Here is a 6069-nt window from a genome sequence, read left to right on the forward strand (position 1 = left end):
CTACTAACGTGTGTGCCAAGACCTGGTGTCACAAGAAATGGGCAACTAGTAAAATGTACAAAATAAACACTATCCTAATGTCCGAAATAGAATAGACAGCAAAAGTAGGAAAAAGACTCCATCAAGCTGCTGAACGCCATAGGAAAGGAGCAGCTCACCGTGGAAGTCTAGGACTGTGAATCAGGGGCACGCACCGAACTGATAGTCAGATATACGTGCCTCAGACCCTGTACAATTAAGTACAGAAGCGTAGTATGACTACATAAACAATATGTACCCATTAAGTATCCCGTCTAATCTCGAAGAAGTAGAGACGAGAGGTCGACTTGACACTTACTAGGGTCAAATAGTATAAAGAAGATGTTCTGCTAGGCATGATAACCACAATTTAATCAATAGTATGCAACAAGGGGTAATAAGTCATGTCACTAGCAATTTGGTAGTTAACTGTACACATTTCAATATTCAACAAAATGAGCCATGGTTACAATGTCACACACATATATGTCATGCGCACNCTCAATCCTCCGAGCGATCTCCACTACTAACTGGTAAGGAGTCCCCATCTCCACCTCTCGGACCATGTTGGCCCTGATGCCGGAATGTAGCCCTACAACAAACCTCCGCACCCTTTCTGCGTCAGTAGGTAGTATCATCAATGCATGGCGAGATAGCTCAGAAAACCTCGCCTCATAATCAGTCACGGACATCTGGCCCTGCTCTAGCTGCTCAAACTGATACCGCAGCTCTTCCCTCTCAGAGGGTGGAATATACCTGTCCAGAAACAACTGTGTGAACTCACTCCAAGTGATAGGAGGAGAGCATGTTGCCCTACCCAGAACATAAGACTGCCACCATTTGTGGTCCCTGCCCTCAAGCTGAAAAGTAGTGAAGTCAACTCCATGCGACTCCAATATCCTCATGTTGTGCAGCATGTCCCTGCACCTGTCAATGAAGTCTTGGGCATCCTCATGACGCTCGCCCCCGAAGACCGGAGGGTGAAGCCTAGTCCATCTATCCAATAACTTCTGCGAATCGCCGTCCGCAGCTGGCCTGGGCTGGGGTGGCACTGCACCAACCAGCTGAACCCCGTCCGCGGGTAGCGCGCCCGGAGTCTGATACACTGCAGCTGCATGTCCAGGGGCCTGAGCAGTAGGGGTCTGGGCCCCCCCTCCTGCCTGTGATGTAGCTGGATCTGCTGGGATAAAACCAGCCTGAGTCATAGAATCCATGAACCGCAGCATACGGCCCATGACCTCCTGGAATCTCGGTGCCGTCATAAAGTCCGCCGGGGTGGGCTCAGTTGCGGGCACCTCGCCCTGCTCCTCAATAATAGGATCTCCTGCGGGGTCTGCTAGTGGTGCGACTGGAATAACTCTGGGATGCCCTCTTCCCGTGCCACGGGCTAGTGCCCTCCCCCGGCCTCTACCTCGGCCTCGAGCAACGGGGGGAGCAGCTCCGCCCGGGTCTGGAACATCAGTCGTGCGTGTCCTCACCATCTGTGAGAGAGTAGAGAAGGAAACTTAGTACACTGACCACTACACGAGATGAGATGAATAAAGAATAGTTTTCCTAAAACCCCCTCTCAAAGATAAATACAGACGTCTTTGTACCGATCCGTAAGACTCTAGCAGGTTTGACCATGACTTGTGAGACCTATGTGAACCTAGTGCTCTGATACCATGTTGTCACGACCCATTTTTCTACAATAGGTCATGATGGCGCCCGACACCATTGTCAGGCCAGCCAATGCGGAAAATACAATTAAGTTCTCATTTTACTTTTACTCAAAATAAATATAAGAGATTCTCAAATTAAAGTTAAGACCAGAAGCGATCAATAATGTATCAAAATGGTTATTAAAGTCATAAAATTATACAACCCCACAAAAAAAATGATACCGTCTACTAACGTGTGTGCCAAGACCTGGTGTCACAAGAAATGGGCAACTAGTAGAATGTACAAAATAAATACTATCCTACTGTCTGAAATAGAATAGACAGCAAAAGTAGGAAAAAGACTCCATCAAGCTGCCGAATGCCACAGGAAAGGAGCAGCCCACCGTGGAAGTCTCGGACTATGAATCAGGGGAGTGCACCGAGCTGATAGTCAGATGTGCCTGCCTCAGACCCTATACAATTAAGTACAAAAGCGTAGTATGAGTACATAAATAATATGTACCCAGTAAGTATCCCGTCTAATCTCGAAGAAGTAGAGACGAGAGGTCGACTTGACACTTACTAGGGAAAAATAATATAAAAAGATGTTCTGCTAGGCATGATAACCACAATTTAATCAACAGTATGCAACAAGAGATATAAGTCATGTCACTAGCAATTTGGTAGTTAACCGTACACATTTCAATATTTAACAAAACGAGCCATGGTTAAGATTTCACACATATATATGTCATGCGCACGTTATGCCGAGGTCGACGGCCCGATCCAACAGAAAATAACTGTGCACTGCCAGAGGGTCGAATGGCGCGAACCATAGATGCAACTATTTCTACCGAGGCAATCGGCCCGATCCACAAATATCAATTTAATTCAAGGAAGCACATGAATGCGCATTTATTTCCAAAGTAATTCATACAACTGTCCAATGAAGGTATACCATCGTTTACCTCTTTTCCAAGTCTCCAGTATATCCTAAGTGACCACATTAGCAATAAAATATGAAAACGATTACAATATAGCATGATACGGGCCCTAAACTACCCGGACAATTTACATAATAGTAGCTAATCACGGACTCTCGTCACCTAGTGTGTACGTAGCCCCCGCATTTAACAACAAATTACTCAATTTATTATACCTATGGGGACAATTCCCTACTACAAGGTTAGAAAGGAGACTCACCTCGCTCCAAATTGCACCTTCAATGCCAAGAACAAGCCCAAGCCCTCAATTCGGAGCCGAACGATCCCAAACTAGTTAAACGAAGTGGGAACTAGTTAATATAGACTCATAAGATCGAATTCTAGCTATTTAAGCAATTTCCCAACCATTAACACGAGTTTCCTAAAATCCGACCCCGGGCCCACGTGCCCGGATTCCAAAATTTTTCGAAGGAAGTTGTTCTCTACAACCTAAGGATCACTAATATATGATTTCTAATCAATTCCATAACAAATTTCGTGGTTTAATCTAAGTTCTATTAAAACCCTAGGTTTAGCTCTAACCCTTTGATTTTTCCTAAGTTCTAGTATTTAATCTACCTAAAATACAAGTATTAAACTAAGGATGGGTGGAATAAACTTACCTCTTGACACTAAGTGAAGTCCTCCTCTCAAAAGCTCCCAAATCGCCCAAAGAAAGAGTGAAAATGTCATAAAAATGACTTAGAGCCCGTCTTTAATGAACCTTACTGGTTCAGTAATTTCCGCATCTGCGTTCAGGGGACCGCATCTACGGTCCCGCATCTGCGGAAAGAGGAGCGAAGGCTGGGACCGCATCTGCGGTGCCGCTTCTGCGGCTTGGGAGCCGCATCTGCAAAAATGGCTTGGTCGCCCTGGGCCGCTTCTGCGATGGTAGGGCTGCATCTGCGGTTCCGCATCTGTGGTCCAAGAACCACAGATGCGGTTATGACAGAAGCAGCAGTTCTTCAGCTCTCTCTCAAAATTTCCACTTCACTCGAGCCTCGTCCGATTGACGCTCGGGGCTCCCGGGCCCCACCCGAACATACCGACAAGTCTGAAATCACGAGGCGGACCTACTCGAATCTTCGGAATACCCGAAACAACGCTAAATCTAGAATTCACTCCCTAAAACCAAATGAATCAAACTTATGAACTTCAAGTTCTTAATTTTCTTCCAACGGGCCAAAACGCCCTAAAACTACTCGGATTGACACCAAATTTTACAGGGAAGTCTTAAATGATATTTCGGACCTGTACCGGGCCTCGGAACCAAAATACGAGCCCAATACCTAGGAAATCAATCATTAATTAGTTTCTTTAAATCCTTAAAACTTTATATTAACAATAAATCCTTAAAACTTTATATTAACAATTTCTGATAAAAATTCATTACTCGGGCTAAGTACCTCAGATTTCGATTCCGGGCATACGCCCAGATCCCATATTTTTTTACAGACCATCCGGGATCGTCAAATCACGAATCCGGGTCCGTTTGCTCAAAATGTTGACCAAAGTCAAACTTAGCCTTTTTAAGAAATCCTAAGGAATCAAATGAGCATATTTCACCAAAACTCTTCCAAATCCCGAATCAACCGTCCCCGCAAGTCGTAAATTAGCTAAGGCAAGCACGGGAAGTTTTATTTAAGGGAACGGGGTTCAAAAAGGCAAAACGTCCAGGCGGGTCGTTACATAATATTTAGAACTTTCGAATCTATTAAAATTTTACCTTATATAAATCAAACTATTCGTATAATATATTTGCTTATTATATGTAGGCATACAAATTAGGCAAATACACATACATTTGATAAAGCAAAAGTTCCATACACGTTTATTCCAAATTAAATATTATGTACGTGAATTAATATAATTATTTCTTAAATAAAATTACTTCTATCATAAAAGTGTAGTCCATATTTTAACTATCTATAACTTTAATTCATTTTGACTATCTAAAAGTTATGTGTAGTATGAAAATTTTAAAGGCCAAAATTTACATAATGCGAGAGAAAAATATATAACATGTATTACAAATGAGTTGCCATTAATTTTTTTTCTTTTTTCGTAAATATTCCAAAATAACATCTCCTATATTTGTTATACATTAAGTTATTTGTTATAAAATACTAACTCAACATTAATTCATTTTTAGAATTTATATTGTCACTCTTATTAATTTTTTTAAGAGCTATAGGTCAACCTCATCATCTTATATCCATACAAGACCAAAAGATTTAATTAATCCATTTGTATTATTTGACAAATTATCACGATAAAAGTATATTTTGGAATTATTTGTTTTCGATAATTTTCACAAGGTATTTCTGTAAAACACTGAAGATTTTCATGTGGCAGGATTTTATCCTTTATAGAGCTAGCTAAATAGAGTCTATGAACATATATTTAAAAAGTTATACTTTTTTTTTTAAAATTTGCAACTCAAACAGATCGTTTAGTATTACTTATTTGATTTCTCAAAATAAATTACTTATTAACACAGGGAACACGCATAAAGCGTGTACCCTAAGACTAGTATGTTCAAAGGTATAGAATTGTTAGGAGTTAGGACAAAGGGCCTTTTGTAGGCCTCAAAGCCCAATAAACTATCAACAGAAGGACATTCACTTGAAAATTTTGCCGTCTAATCTTTTATGCAAACTATGATTGACTATGATTTACCCCTTCATTTCTTTTTGATTGATTTGCTTAAAAAGTGTTTAATAACTTTTGAGTCAAACAATTTGGCGATGTCTGTGGGAATTTCCTAGTGAAAATACCTAGTTCTTCCTGGATCAAAGCCAAAGAAACACCAAGAAGAAAACCCAACTCAAACCAGAGTCAATGGAGGAGCATCAAAAAAAAAAGGAGAAGAATCGAATGCGCCAACGGGAGCTAGAAATCTTCTGCCCTATTGACCTCGAACAGCCCGAGCAAAGAGAGAAGTGATGCAAAGCATACCCCCTTCTCCTCCTGATCGCCGAGCAGAAGAATGGAGCATCCCCCCCTCATCCACCATACTGTGTCAGGCCGGAAACCGGCACAGAGGTGTTCCAAACGAGGAATCGAAAATCACCTTGAAGCAACCTGAATGCAACGGTCAGGCAGACAATCATAACACGGGTACAACATAAGACCACAGGTCAAAATCGCCATCAAAGATTAACAGTTCGACCTCGCTCGAACTGGGACTCAGGCTATGTGCCTTCGCCATTGAAGATTAATAGTTCGACCTCGCTCGAACTAGGACTCAGGCTATGTGCCTTCGCCATCGAAGATTAACAGTTCGACCTCACTCGAACTGGGACTCAGGCTAAGTGCCTTCTCCATCAAAGTTTGACAGTTCGACCTCGCTCGAACTGGGACTCAGGCTAAGTGCCTTCGCCATCAAAGTTTGACAGTTCGACCTCGCTCGAACTGGGACTCAGGCT

The sequence above is a fragment of the Nicotiana attenuata genome, chromosome 9, assembly GCF_001879085.1.
Source record: "Nicotiana attenuata strain UT chromosome 9, NIATTr2, whole genome shotgun sequence".
Taxonomy (NCBI): Eukaryota; Viridiplantae; Streptophyta; class Magnoliopsida; order Solanales; family Solanaceae; genus Nicotiana; species Nicotiana attenuata.